Raw genomic sequence first — 16,198 nt, 5'->3', positions numbered from 1 at the left:
GTGCCCTGCAGTTGGTCGCAGAAGCTGCGCCAGTTCTGTCATTGGAGTTCTTGTGCATACGTTTGGGCTTGCTGGGTGAGGAGAGCGATGCGTTTCTTCAATGTGCGATTATGTTTCTGCCTCTGCCATCTCTTAGTGAGGCTTCGCCGGGCGTCTCAGATATGGGTGACATGGGGATCTGCAGCGGGCGTAGTATCGGTGAGAGCAATTTCCTGTGTGTGCTTTTTGACCCGTTGGTTAAAGGCTTGCGTCCAAGCGGTCAGATCTTGGGTAATGGAAGGAAGGGTATCTGTATCTTGCCGGAAATCCGGCCAGTTTGTTAAACGAGCGGTGCCTTTCCTTCTAGGTTTCGGTGTTAATGGAAGATGGATGGAGATAATGTGGTGGTCGCTACCGAGGGTTTCTTCTAGACATGTCCAAGTGAGGCCGGTAACGTTCCTTGCGAATGATAGATCGGGCGTTGTGTTTTGAGCCACGCTGTTGCCAATGCGAGTATTCATGGTGAGGTCATTGTAAAGGACGAGCTGATGATTCTGCGTGGCCCGGAGGAGGGCTGCGCCTTTTTTGGAGGCCAGCGCATAGCCCCAGGAAGGATGTGGAGCATTAAAATCTCCGAGAAGTAGGAGCGGACAGTTTTTTGCAAATTACGTGGCTTGGTGTAGTAGAGCTTCTAGGGTGGATATGCTGCCGGAGGGGCGACTGTAGACGTTAAGGATGTAAATACTGGGGTGTTGGGGCCGATTAGAAATGAGCTCAACGAAAGTGTGGGGGATGTGTTGGGGAAGGCGATGTGACTGGGCCGGATGTGTGTTGTGCACTAAAGTGGCGGTGCGGTGCTGTGGATCGTCCGTAAATGCGGTGTATTGCTGCAGGTAGGGTGCTGTGGCGTTTGATTCTTGAATGGCGATGACATCCGGAGGGTCTTGCAGGACGAAGAAAGCCAATTGGTGGCACTTACTTGCGAAAGAGCGGCAGTTCCACTGTAATATGGAGAGCGATGTTGGCTGGGCGTTAGTCATAGTAGGGGTGATGCTTTATCTTCTTAGGTGGGTGGGTGGCGGCGAGGTTTTTCTTAATGTTAAGGATGGCCTGCTCTAGTTGGTTTTGTCGGTGTGTGAGCGCCTGTAGGCCTGTGCAGACAGCGCAAGAGTTTCATTTTGGGTGTCAATCAGTTCTTTGATGGGTGTCGTAATTCTGGCATGTATCACAGTGTGTAATTGTTCTACGGGAAGGGGGCGGCGGCGCGGAAGGTGTGGGAGGAGGAGTGGCCACCAGGGCCTCTATCTTTTTAGTTAGAGCGTCCAGTTGTGACGGAAAACGCTGCTGTTGCTGTTTGAGTCTTCGCACTTTTGTCAGCCATCTGACATATTCGGCAGTTCTGCATGGAAAGTTCCACCTGTCTATCCATGCCTGGCCACCAGAACTTTTGTCTTAGACGAGCTTTTGTCCGAACTATACCCGGGTGAGCTTCGTGGGCAGCAGCGATTACTTGCGGCGTGAGAGACAAAGGAACGACGATTCGTTCTCCGCGCAGGAGCAAGTTGTCAAGGACCGACAATTCTCCGCGCACCAAGAAGAAAGGCGGAAGTTCACTTCAAAGCGTCTTATGTGCAGGCCAAGATGTGGCGACATAAGTCGCAACTTGCTCCAACTTGCAGTCTTAACGAAGGGCCTGTTGAAACTGCTCCTTGGTGAGGCGAGGTAATTCAACAAAGAACACAACCTCCTCGAATGATGCATCTTCCTGCGGGGACGGAACTGGAAGGCGAGAAAAAGCATCCGCCACCTGGTTTTCGGATATTTTCCGATACTCTACAATATAGTTGTAGCGAAGCAGCCGTTCCGGCCACCGTGCGATGCGAAGGGGGTGGCGGCCAGTGCATTGCGAAGAGAGGAGAGAGACCAAGGCTTGGTGGTCTGTGCGCAACGTGAAATGCCGTCCCCACAAGTACGTATGCCAGTGCTCGCATGCCCAAACGCACGCACGCGCTTCACGCTCTCCAACTCCATATTTCCTCTCCGCAGGTGAAAGCGTTCGCGAAGCAAAAGAAACAGTTCGCAACCTGCGGCCATCGAACTGCTGGAGAACAGCACCCAGTCCACAGTCGGACGCATCAGTGGACACTACGACCGGAAAGGACGCATCGAACATCTGCAGAACTTGGCTGGACGAGAGCAGAAACTTTATTTTGGCGAAACTGGCATCTACCGCATCAGTCCAAATGAATGGTTGGTTCTTCCGGAGAAGAGCTCGTCTCCGCAAGACTGGGAACCACATCAGCAAGACTGGGAACAAACTTGACGTAATACTCGACCAGACCAAGAAAAGAACGGCGACAAGTAGCATCAGTTGGCGCAGGAGTATTTATAATGGAAGCATTTTTTTCCGGCAGTGGAGAAATGCCTTGCTCTGTGATCTTGTGTCCCAAGAAGGAAAGTTCCTGTACGCCAAATACGCACTTGTCGTTTAACTTGAGCCCGGCTTCCTTAATGCGCCGTAGTACAGCGATCAGGTTGGTCAAGTATTCGTTTTTATTGTTCCCAAACACAATGATGTCATAGATGTAGAAGAGAACACCAGAGCATCCTTGAAGGATTTTGGACATAATTTGTTGAAATGCAGCGGGGGCGGACGCCAACCCGAAGCACACGCGTTTAAAGCGAAAGAGACCATCGTGAGTAATGAAAGAGATCAAATAACGGCTTTCAGGATTGAGCAAAACCTGGTGGTAGGCTGAGGCGAGGTCAAGCTTTGAAAAATGAGTTGCCCCAACTAGACTCTGGAGGAGTTCTTTGGTGTGTGGAAGAGGAAAGCTATCCGTCACTACGGCCTTATTAGGCGCCGTAAGTCGACACAAACACGAATGCCTCCATCCTTCTTTTGAACAACAACAATCGGAGAGAACAATTCTGACGCATTAATGCGATCTAACACATCCAACTGCTCGAGCCGACGAAGTTCTTCCGATACCGGAGCTCGGAGTGAAAGGTGAAGGCGGCGAAGTTTTGCTACAGTAGACGGAACTGAGAGGCGAACTTTGCACGATGCACAAAACCCTTGGCTATTCCGAGGCTGGAGTCGAAAAGGCACGCAAACGTATTGCACAACACTGCTGGAAGGCATGCAGTTGAAACTGTTTCCTGACCTGGGGCTTGTAAGTTGGTAGCACTGGTAGTTGACGCGGTAGTCTCAAGGCAGCGGAGGGACGGGCCTTCAACCTGGAGCTGAAGGGCCTTAATGGCGTCAATACCTAGCAGCAATGTGCCTTGCGAAACAACGTAGAACAGAATGGACGCTTCGCCTTCCTTGTATACGACCTTCGATAAAAAGAATCATCGCACGGGGATAGGCTGTTTCGAGTAATCTAGCAGTTTCACACTGGGCGCGAGCAGCAGCGCATCCCCGGCAAAATCCCTATCGACAAGATCACATCCTCGTCGCCATTGTTATGTAGTGGTGGAAGCCGCAGAAGAACGACTGAGCGACCACTGTCGTCCACTATCACCGACCAAAAACTGAACATTTATTCACACGTATGCATATATATACAGAAGTCACCTCGTGGCAAGCAAAGACAACATAAACCGAATCGAAACCGAAACTGAAACACTACAATCCTGTCTCAATTTCTGTAATACTCTAAATTGGCCCAGTGCGTGAGTCTTGGGGGCGGTATGCACCAAGTCAGCATTCGTTCATAATGACGGGTGGGTGTGGATCTTGAATTTTTAAATTACGAGTAAATTATTGTTGTAACGGCAGACGCTAAGAACGGGCCTCTTTATTTTTTGACATGATGAAGGCAAATAGTTGCAAGTTGTTCACCTGTATGTCTTCCAAACATGCATGTTGAAAAACTTAAAATATTAGTAGTAGTGTCGAGCAAGTATATGCCGATGATTTTTTTTCAATTCGAGCGGCATCATTGGTTTTAGGTGAGCTCGGGTGAGCTGTTGTACAACTCGGGCAGGATGATAATCATGAACTGTAAAGGGAAATCTACAGTCATGGCGACAAAGAATGATCGTAAAAATAGGTCTGGTCCAGCTTCATTATTAACAGATGTATAGCGCAAAAAAAGACGAAGGACAAAGAATGCACGAGGACGAAGCGCTATACATCTGTTGTACAACAGTATAAAATTTCTAGATCTGAGGATCCGTTTTTACCAAGACCATGTCTGCTGGCTGTACGAACCACGTGCCAAGAAGGCCCTTTTACCATTTACCTCTGCGCATTCCAAGCTGGTTAAGAGAGGCATTGTGCGGCTGTGCTTCAGCAATGCCCTAGAAAAATCGTGCGCACACACGATAAAAGAAAGTTTCACTAAGCAAGAGGAACGTCTCTCTGCCTCGGGGTATCCAAAACCTTTACTTATCTCAGTGGGAGAAGGGTTGGCCGCAAAACTTAAACGTGACGCTAAAAACCAAGGACACGCAGAAAACGCTGACGAACAACGTAATAAGACAGTGGCAATACCATATTTGCACAGGATATCCCAAAACATTAAAAAGATTGGGAAGCGCGCCAAGGTCGACGTTTTGTTTACCGCACCAAATAAGCTATCGCGGCTCTGCAAACAGACTAATCCAGCTGTCCAAAAACCGAAAGGGTGCTCGATAAAGCACGAAAACCAGTTCGTACCATGCGCAGAAGGTGTGGTGTACTCCTTTCCGACTCGGTGTGGCAAGAAATACATAGGCCAAACCGGTCGATGCATAAATTTCAGGTTGAGGGAGCACAACTATAATGTGCGGGAGAAACAGGGTCACATTGGGCAGCACTGTCGCGATTGTGGAAGCGAGCCTTTCTTTTCACAGTGCAAGATTTTGTTCAAAAGCAAGAATCAAATGACCGGGGAAATAGTGGAGGCGCTCGAAATCCACAAAGCCAGAGACGGATGCATTAGTCGAGCATCAATTGCTTTATCGGCAAAAGAGATTGCTTATTTGGAAGTATGTGGCTCGGGAAGGGTGCGATAAGATTGTGTAGTGGGGTATCAACTTTTTTCTCGTTTCCGATATGTGTCGCGTAGGTTGTCTGTTATCATGTACGCTGTGGTTATAAATGTGTAGCGCTTCGTCCTCGAGCATTCTTTGTCCTTCGTCTTTTTTTGCGCTATACATCTGTTAATAATGATCGACCAACTAGCCCAACAACGTACTTTACCAGCTTCTTGGGCTTCCGATTTTGGAAAGAGTATTACGTTGCACAAATTCTTCGGTAATGTACGTTTGGAAATACGTTGATGATGGTCCAGTACAGAAGTATGATTCTTATGTTTCCTTAATAAAACTGAAATAAATGAGCAGTGCATCTGTCCGAAAAATTTCAATGATTGTTCAAAATGTATTTTGTCAGTTAGATTTACTCCATTTTATGTTCTACACCCTCCTATGTTCGTAGCTCGCTGTGCAACCTGTCTATCTATTAAAATGTTTACAGCAAATCAAAACCTATGTCTCACCTGTACAATTCCTCAAGAAACACTTGCTATCGTTGTAAAAGTATAACTGACCTTTACGTCTGAGTTAATAAAACCACGTTTACTCACATGACATTATCTCCCTCGTACTCTAGGGAGAAGACAAGTGCGTTACCAACGCTATATCTGCTCATGTTTACAGCAACCTACCACGAACAAGCACACGCAAGTGTAAAATAAAGTAAAAAAGAATTTCATCAGTATAACCAGGTTTTTGTCTTAAAGTACACGAGCAGATGTAAATATTTCACTGGTTTTGACATGATCTTACGCCCTGGCAATAGAAACACGCTTGAAATAGTCTCCACACTTTGGTAAGCCTCCTCTGCTACCCCTGCTGCAAATATGTCAGTGCACATGATAAAAAAACTCGTTATTGTACTAAGGAACACAATCTTGAGACACTTTACGACTATAAGGGCATTCATTAATATGTTATAGTGGCACGATCAACAATAGTAACATTGGTAGAATGCGATGTGAGGTGTTATCAAAATTTCGGCCCTAAGAGACCCCGCACCATTGACCCCTTGCTATATTCGTCGAAATCAGTGCCCGTGCCAATAGCGCTATGCAGTACTGGTATCTTCGCCCTCAGCTTGTGAGAATATTCGAATATCAGGTTAGACAATATAGATAACAAAACATACCGTAACCTTTTTTTCTGGCACAGCGCGAATTGGACAAAAACCTAAACCTTTGCCACCAAATAAAAAATTACTGACTCATGGGCCCTACACCTGAACCATTCAGCAGTGCAGAATTGCATTTGAAACAAATGTCTGAAGATGTTTAATATGTACACATTCTGTCAGTGGTATCAATGTTGAAAACACAATATTCATGCATACATAAAAGCACACTATAAAGACTTGAAAACAGGAAACTGCGCGTTTTGGACGCATATGTTTCTTTTCAAATTGTAATATTGGTTTTCATAGTTCTTCCACATTAGAACAAAATTGTTTGTAAATTTTATAGCGTTATTACAAATTGTACTTAACAAGGGCTTTTGGATTTTTTTATTTCAGGGAATTTATTCGATGCGTGTTCACACGTTTTTGTTTTCACGATGTATTTTTTGTCGACTAAGACTATTATTTTAATTTTTTTCAAGATAATGCAGAGGGAGGGAGTAACCTAATATTACAGTCATTGTCACATACGTTAGCCAAAGAAACAAAATAGGCGCGTTCGCTTTCTTCTATATTAAAGGCTTTTTACATCTATGGGTAATCATCTCATTTGAGCGAGGCTCATGTTTGAAATTCTTTCACTGCAGGGAACGCCTGTGACCACTTCAATCCAAACATTTCCACTACTACAATAGAAACACTGGCGGTCAAAAACCCTGCTATGTTCCGGTTACACACCTGATGGCTTTGGGTTCAATTGCTCATGAACTTCGTCAGTGGAGCACACTCTGAACAGACAAAAATATTTATTCTCCTCGAAAAGCCACAAGTTCGCATATCTTTGTGGGTAACTTTGAGGAGATAATATTAAAGCTAATATTTATTGGAGCCTTCTTCCGGAGAGTTTATGGCAGCCTCCTGCCATGGCGTCGTGAAGCCTTTGCGCTGGTTAGGACGAGATCGCGGGTTTGATTCACGGTCGCAGCAGCCGCTTTTCTGGTGGAGGCGGAAAGAAAAATGCCCATGTGTGCGAGATTCTGTGCAGGTTAACGATCACCAGGTGGTCGAAATCAATCCGGAGCCCTACACTACGGCGTCCGTCATTTTCTGCGGTGCGTCGGCGCGTTAAACACCACAATCAATTATTCAACCTTCTGCCCTAGCACTCTACCGAAGCACAAAGTCTTCCTTCTCTCATTCAAACCAATTCAGACCTTTTCTTAGTACTAGCAAAAAAACGATTTCAATTTTTTATTTCGGAGAACGAACACTTGCCTTATCACCACACTTTGATATCTTTAGACCTGGTAATGGGACTGAACTAGCTGGCATAAAATACCGCTGTCCCTCAAGTAATGTTTAAAAAAAAATTCCTTCTTACAAGCTGACTAGGGCAAGTTGCCGCCTTTCTGTGCTCATCGTCTACTAATTACAAAATTTTCAATGCAACAAAAGTAATTTATCACATCCTAGGGTACACAACTTTATTCGCCGGCTTTATTTTTTGCAAAAAATATTATTCGGTGGCTCAAATAAAGTCAAGATATTCTGTGAACGTCGGAGTTTTGTTTTCTTTTTTTTTGCCGCAGTTGACCATGCCATGCACAAAGTGCTTGATGGCAAGTTAGTGTAAAAAGCATTTAGATATGTGGAAACGTTTTTAGTGGTTTTAAACAAACATAGCACTGTGGCGCACACCGAATTTGTTGACCGGATTTTAGCCGTGTTTCGGCGCCATGAGAAGGGTTTAGTTTTTGCACGCGAGATTCTCTTACAGAACGCGTTGCAGTTTTTAGATATGAACATCCATTTAGGTACCAAGCATGCCTGTGGGCGTTATTCACCACTTGCACCGAAAGGGCTCCTGCCGGTTAACTTTCCGCACTCCAAGATGGTGAAAAGAGCAGTCGCAGTGTCGTGCCTGGAATAGGCCGCCTCCAAGTCGTGTCCCCACTCTATCAAGGCTAGCTCTGATTAGCGTAATAAATAGCTGCTTTCCGCTACCCTCCTATTCACGGTTTTTAACTTGGTCGCTGAGGAACTCCTTATGAAGGTTAAAGGAGGCATCACAAGAAAAACTCCCCAGCCATCGCACAGTACGGCAAAACCCGAAGTGGTACCGTATATCCAGAAATTCGTCCATCACCACAAGAAGGTGGACGATTCCGGTGGCATAGGATTCCAATCCTGTTATTGACGCCGCGTAAGCTGGCCCGACTTTTAGCCCGCGCTTCTTACAAAGCCCGCAAAAAGCAAGGATAGGAAAAGAAGAATGCTAGGCCCTTTGTGAAGTGCGCTATAGACGTCGTACATCAGATGGTAATTAAATATGGGAACGTTTCTGTTGACCGGACCGGTCGATGTATCAAGGACCGAGCACTGAAATATCAATTGTCCGTGAAAAATAAAGGAAAAGCGTATTTACCTGCACATTGCGATACCTGCAAGTGTGAGCCACTTCTGGGGGAGATTAAGATACTGTTGAGGAGCACAGATGCCACAGCACGGGAACTCTTGGAAGCTTTTTATATCGAGAAAAAGGTGATAATACGTCGGTGATCCTGTTTAATTATGACAAATGGATTTCTCGAGCGTTTCTGTGTTTGACACACACACGTATTTATGATACTCTAAGTCTGGCACATGCCGCGCATGCTCCAGTTGTTACTCTATTCACCGGTTCCACTGGTGATTGAACTTTAGTTCAAAGGTATTGGTCGTCGCGACTCCTTTCTTGTGCGCTGTATTTCGTTTATTGCGCTAAACCCATTTAGGAATCATGAACCAAATAGCCCCCCAACTAGTTTTGATAAAACGAAAATACATATCGGGCCTTTTAACCACATACATACATACATACATACATACATACATACAGTTTATTTCATCTTCATGACAAACAGATACAAGTGCCAGCCCGCGTAAGCAACCTCTGCTTTTATGCGGGGCAGGGCAGTCGGTTCGAGAAAAAAAGAAGATAATAAAGGCACAATACATTCTGCTATCAAATCGAAATAACGTCCAAAACTTGTACTGTTATAATAAACATATATATATATATATATATATATATATATATATATATATATATATATATATATATATATACATACACATATATCTACACATACACACATATATATATTCAGAGGGAGACAGGTACCATGCAATAACAACACCCGTCTATTGCAAAAACATCAACCGCAGGGTAGAATTCCACATCTTGCACTATATGCGCAGCTGAGCCCACAGAAGCCTCAAAGTGATAATAGAGCACATAAAATAGACCTTCTCATATATATATATATACATATACATATATATATACATACATATATACACACATATATATACACATACACATACATACACATACATATATGTACACCTACTACACATATTATATGCATTTACTCCTATACATACGCAAATGTACACACATATATACATATATATACGCGCACACACACAAACGCAGATTCGATATTTTCTTCTGCAGTCGCGTTTATTTAGGCAATATTCTCGGAAATCCAGGCATGGATTAACGTTCGAGCGTCTTTCATAGAGACTACTTGAGCGTCATTCGGCAATTTGTTAAAGTAAAATGGCAAATAAAATGCTCTAGTCCTTTTGCCATAGTTGGTGTACACTTTTGGAATTTTATACAGTTCAGTTTTGCGAAGGTTTCGGATTTTCACATTCTTTATTTTAAAGTCATTCGAGAAAAAGTTTTTTGTAAGTGTTACAGACAAAAATAGCTGCTGCACGCTGAAAACTGAGTGTGCTGCCATAAGCTTCGTTGTATCATCTGAGAATTCCCTTGTGCCATATGCTATATTTTTGGTAATCCTGCGGAGTATTTTGTTCAATACACTTAGTTTATACGGAGAAGCTAACCCATATATTGAGACACCGTACCGCAATATCGATTCCCCTAATGTTTTGTATATAATTTTACGCAATTTCCCGTCACAAACCGATCTAATTTTATATATTGATGCACAAACCTGTCTTAGTCGAGTTGCGAGGTGTTCGATATGGCTGGTCCATGAAAACGTTTCATCGAATATTAGGCCCAGGTACTTTACTTTTGTCGAAAAATTCACACTAGCACATTTGCAATTTCTACATAGATTATTATGTAAATACAAAGGGGCATGGAGTTCAACTTTTCTATGCGGACTGTGAAAAAAAATAAGCTGGGTTTTGTCTTTGTTAATATAGATGTGATTATCTTCAAACCAGGCTATTAGTTTATTAATATCTTCTTGCAACAATGCCACTCCCTCGGATACGTTTTTCCCCGCTAATACAAGGGCTGTATCGTCAGCGTACTGATAGATCTTAGAATGCGGGTTAACGTCTGAGATATCGTTAAAGTACACGTTAAAAAGTAATGGTCCCAGAATAGAGCCCTGAGGCACGCCATATCGGAGATGTAAGCGGTTACTATCAGTACTGTTGATTCTAACAAGTTGATAATGGTCTTCAAAGTAATCTTTAAACAAATTTGTATATATGCCGCGAAATCCGATCAATGATAATTTGTTAATGATAATACTGTGGTCAATGGTATCGAATGCTTTTTTAAGGTATATAAATAATCCAAGGGCTATGTTATTACTATCAATTGCTTCGTTTGCGCCATCTGCAAAATCCTCTAATAATGTAATGGTACTTCTCCCAGTACGAAAGCCATGTTGTGCATCCGACAGAAGCTGAAACTCCTCGCAAAAAAAGATCATCCGCCTGTAAATGGCTTTCTCCAGAATACAGGCTACGCAGGACAATATAGCAATGGGCCTATAATTTTCGCATTGGTCTTTTTTGCCCTGTTTGAAGACAGGTCTAATCAATGAAATTTTCATACCTCTCGGAATTTTTCCTGTTTCTAGTATTTTTGAAAAAATGTACATAAGCAATGCTTTCAGCTTTTCGAAATGCACAACCAGGTCTCTAATTCGGATTCCGTCGTAACCTGGCATTCTGTTAATAGGAAATGTTCTAATTATCTCCCATATTTCTTGCTCGGTTATATCAGGTAGATACGCTGAACGCATGTTACTTTTCGGACTGTATATCTGTGGCTGTTTTATGACACTTTGACTTCTTAATTTTCTGGCGGCGTCCGCAAAGCAATTGTTGAAGTCATTTGCTAATTCCTCAGCTTGTCTTTCAGGGAAGTTGATCGTAATAACCTCGTCTATGCCATCTTTTGGCTTTCCGCCGGTTAACGAGTTTACTAATTGCCATGATTTTCTTATATCCTTCCGGCAGCTATTTAGTTTGTTTTTATAGTAATTGTTCTTGGCCAGCCTTATTTTGGCGGTAAGTTTATTTCTCATTTGCCTCGATTCATGTTTTAAAATTTCATCAGCTGGGTTAGCTTTACTTCTGCGGTACAAACGTTCCTTAAGATAACTTAACTCCATTATTTCTTGAGTTAACCATGGTTTGTCTTTCTTTCTTTGTTTAATCGTTACCGTTCTTTGGCTTGACTTATATATGTGCTGCAATTTTGAGGCGAGTTCATCGTACGCCTTCGTATGGTCTAGACCTATCAAATTGTCCCAGTGCTCCTCAGCTATGAACTTGTCAACCTTTACATTGTCCACAATTGAAACTTGTTTAATTATCTTTTCGTCAGAATTATCTCCGTAATCCATGCGCACGGTAAGCGTCACAAAGTAATGGTCAGCGACTTTTTGTTTTATAATACTGGCTGATGTCTGTCCTTCGTCTATTCGGGTTATAATATGGTCAATGCTTGATCTAGTTAATTTGTCTCCGAGGACCTCTTCTCTAGTTATACCAACTATTTTGTGTTCGAGCCCAAAGCCTGAAATGAGAGTTTGGTATTCCGAGACTCCCATTTTTCCAGGTGTGGATATATCTATATTAAAGTCGCGAACAAGGATAAGATTATCATGTTTGTTTAGTTGGATTAATAGCTGCTCTAATTCATGCAAAAACATTAACACGTTCTTCCCTGGTGGCCTGTAGACGACTACAATAACGTAGAAAGCCTGCGCTTTCTCGATAGTGAGCAAAGTTACCTCTGCCTCACTGAACGAGAGTAGCGTTTGTTGACATAGCCATTCTTTCCTCACGTAAATTGCCAATCATCCACCTTTTCTTTTTTCCCTACATAAGTGGTACTGACAAAAATCGTCTAATTGGTATTGCTTTATAGTGCTACTGTCAACATTAACCTCAGTTAGTACAATGACGTCCAGGAAGGAGATACATTTAGCGGTGTAAAATCCAAGAAGATCCCAATTTTTATGCGTGCTTCTAATATTTACATGAAGCAAATCTAATGACTGGTGTTTGTTTTGCTTATTGATGCAGCTTTGCCTTTGTGTAATCCAGTCATCAAAGGTGCTGAATTCCTGATCCATGTTTACAGGAGCTTGAGCAGACTTCCTTCGTTTACAATTTTCATGGCAGCCACTCCTTCCTGTTTCTTCATAAACACTTTACCATTCCGTGCCAAGACAAACTTGTACGATTTTTCTTTTCCCACGCTTTTCGCCATCCAAAGAAGCCTCTTAGTGTACGCAGTCAGATTTTCATTTATGTAAATATCATCTGACTTGAGTGCAAGTCGCTTGCTGAGCCAACTGTCCCGCATCGTCGTAGTTGAAAACCGCACCAGCAAGGGTGGTGTCATGTCAGGTTTGGCTTTAATTCTATGGATGGCTTCGATCTCCTCTGGGGTAGGCGCTTTCAATCCTAGCTTTACTGCCAAAGAGGAGACGATGTTCAAGGGGTTCTCGTTCACTGTTTCTTCAATGCCATGAATTTCAATGTTTTTCCGCCTAGAATATTCCTCAAGGCTGTTTAAGTTCGACTTAAGCTTATCCATCTCTGACTGCTGCTCTGACAATGCGGCGTCAAACGATGCCGATTTTTCTTCCAGTTGTTTTAGTTTGGTTTTATTTTCCTGAGTCGTTTTCAGAATTTCGTCGTAGTTGTCAGACATGTGCTCTAGAGGCTGTCCCATGGCTTCAATACTTTTTTGTTGTTCTGTCAGCTTCAAAAGAGCGTCATCGTGTTTCACATTTTGCATTTCGCCGCTCCTTTCAAGCTTGTCCAGCCGGTCTAACACTTCGTGTAGCTTAGCCGACAGCGCCGTGATGCTACTCATGACATCTTTCAGCGAAGGTTCACTCGGTTACGCCTAGACTGGCTATCGCGCTTTTTCCTCGACGGTCGCGACGCGCCGCTTACACACGTGGGACACGTCCAAGAATCCGCGTCACTTTTGGACATATTCTTGAGTGCCGCTTTCGTTAAGCCGGAGCACTTTCCCTTGTGATAATCATTTTTGCAAGCAAGACACTTAATGCCTTCTGAAAGAGGCAGAGGCTTCAAGCATGAAAGACATAATGCGTCGGACATCTTAACACAAGGTGCAGTCCAGCGAAGTGCTTGTCAGAAAAAAGGACCACAAAACCGGTCGCTGTGTCTTACCTAGAAGATAAAGCAGAGCTGTAGCGCCCGTCAAGCACTCCGCCGGACTGCAACCCTCCGATCTTCCGCGACGTCTTTTAAGGCATCGGTGCTCCTGTTGGCGTTCAGTGATTTGCAGCGCCAGGTGACGTCATCGGGGTAGGGGGAGGGGGGGTCCCACTTGCGCTGCTCGCCGCAATGTAGCCGCTCCCGCTGCAAAGCTTCCGCTGGTCGTTCGGACGTGGTGGATGCCTAGAAGATAAAGCAGAGCTGTAGCGCCCGTCAAGCACTCCGCCGGACTGCAACCCTCCGATCTTCCGCGACGTCTTTTAAGGCATCGGTGCTCCTGTTGGCGTTCAGTGATTTGCAGCGCCAGGTGACGTCATCGGGGTAGGGGGAGGGGGGGTCCCACTTGCGCTGCTCGCCGCAATGTAGCCGCTCCCGCTGCAAAGCTTCCGCTGGTCGTTCGGACGTGGTGGATGCCTAGAAGATAAAGCAGAGCTGTAGCGCCCGTCAAGCACTCCGCCGGACTGCCCGGATATTCAGTATGTTATAAATAATGATAAGCTGAGATTTTAAGATTGAGTACACTGAACATTTTTCAGTGCGTTGCTCAACGGTATTGCTACTCTTTTAAATTTAAATGCAGAAGAGACTTTAGAATTACTTCTGCACCATTGTCTTTGCGGAATAATCACCATCTTCCTACAATAAAAACCTTATAACGCATCAGTAACGAGCTTAAACAATAAAGTGCCCGGCCGCAATAGGTACACCAACTTGGTTAGGCCAAATATAAAGCTGGTGATGAACAGCGAAAAGGGCAATGCGATAAAGCTAAGCGGTATCTTTACTGCCACTCAGGCAGATTATTGCAGAATGGTTTGTTGCAATTCTAGAATACACTTTTAAGTAGTGTGCACTAATGGTTGTCAATACAGATTTTGTTAACCATCGTGCACGGGAGCAAGATGCTGCCACAATTCCAAACCAATTTTTGATCCCAACTTTACCTATGAGGATTGGGTACAGCAGCTTACGAGCTTCGAGCTCTCTGACCTGCTATTTGTGCAAAGGGCCCGGACAGCGAGGCAGCTCTAAGACATCATGCCCAGCAAACCAGGTTACGTCGTGCAGATATCCTACACACGTCAGCAATCGACATTGCAGATGTCCAAGAGACGTACCGTTGGAGTCGAAAGTACATATATTCAACGTTGCTACAATTGCGAAAAACCCAACCAAATAGCACGAAGGATAACGTAGAATAGATTTCTCCTGGTGCGTTTTTATGATGTTTAAGGGACGTTATCTTTGTGGTACATCTTATGGATATTTTAGTGGTACGCATTAAAGACGTATATAGATGTCTGTTCTACATTGTTTTTTTTTGTCGTTGGCACAAGCACTAGTTTGTTATATTCATGGCTAGTGTACGTTAGTAGGATATTGTTGAGATGAACCTGTATGCTTGAAATTTACATTCTTTATGCATTATTTTGGAGTTTGGCCAGCCTCCTTTTCAAGGGTGCCAACGTGTTGCGGGCATTGATACTTCGAATACATGTATTGCTAGCTATTTAGCGCTGTTTGGTGTTACTTGGCACCTCGTTTTTAGAATAATGTATTTCATTTTTGAAGTGCTACTTACTGCATCAATTCGCATATGTTTAGTGCCATGCGTACGACACACTCTTGCAGGAGCACGCGAAGCACAGCTCTAAACAGGAAATGTCACATCGAAAACAAGTGGCAGTAAGTAACAGCAAACCACTCCTGATCAGCGCAAGAGCCCTTGACACTAAGGCAACCACAGTAGCGTCATCAAATTGTACCGCCCAGCACGGCTGTACCGGCCTTCTGCAAATAAACTCTCACAGAAAGAATTCATAAATTCAAATAATTTATATGACCGTCTCGTCAATCTAGCTGTAACTGCAGCTGTGTAGTAAGAAAGCATTCAAAGTATCCATAAAACACAAGTGAGTTCAGGTAAAACAGTTTATATTGACTTCGAAATTATGTAAAATTCTTTCGCAACACCACCACTTTAATTTTGATTCCCACCTGCCTTGGCCCACAGGGCATGCACTGTATAATTACAAGAATAGTACAAATATTCATGACTATAAACGGTCACACACAGAAGAAAGGTTGACAAAAAATGGGAAAAAAAGCAAACATGTACGCCCAGGGTACAAGCACAAGATAGTTAGGCAACTTGAAATATCTCGCAATAAGTGAAATGGGTGAAAAAAAACGCACGAAAAGTGTGAAAGCAAACAAATAATTGAAAGGTGGTTACAAAAGCAAAGCAAATTTACGAAACTAAATATTTCACATCTATTCAAAAGTGTGGGGAACAATAAAACAAGAGCACCTTTGACACACAGAATTGGTGTTGAGTGGTGGTTGTGAGTGCCATACAAAATTTAGCTACTTCAAACAAACCATCTAGGGAAATGGGTAGGAGCTATAAAAAAGGTGTGTATACAGAAATGACTCTACGGCAGTTACAAGAGCAGTAGAAATTTAATCGATGAAATGCTTCACACTCAGTAAAATGGCCGGACAAAAATAAACAACAAAAAAAAACTGTAGAAACAACATATTGCATTATGG

This window comes from Haemaphysalis longicornis, unplaced genomic scaffold, assembly GCF_048455015.1.
Source record: "Haemaphysalis longicornis isolate Haplotype H1 unplaced genomic scaffold, Haemaphysalis longicornis Haplotype H1 scaffold_11, whole genome shotgun sequence".
Taxonomy (NCBI): domain Eukaryota; kingdom Metazoa; phylum Arthropoda; class Arachnida; order Ixodida; family Ixodidae; genus Haemaphysalis; species Haemaphysalis longicornis.
The sequence above is the reverse complement of the archived record's forward strand: the minus strand, read 5'-3'. Positions refer to the sequence as shown.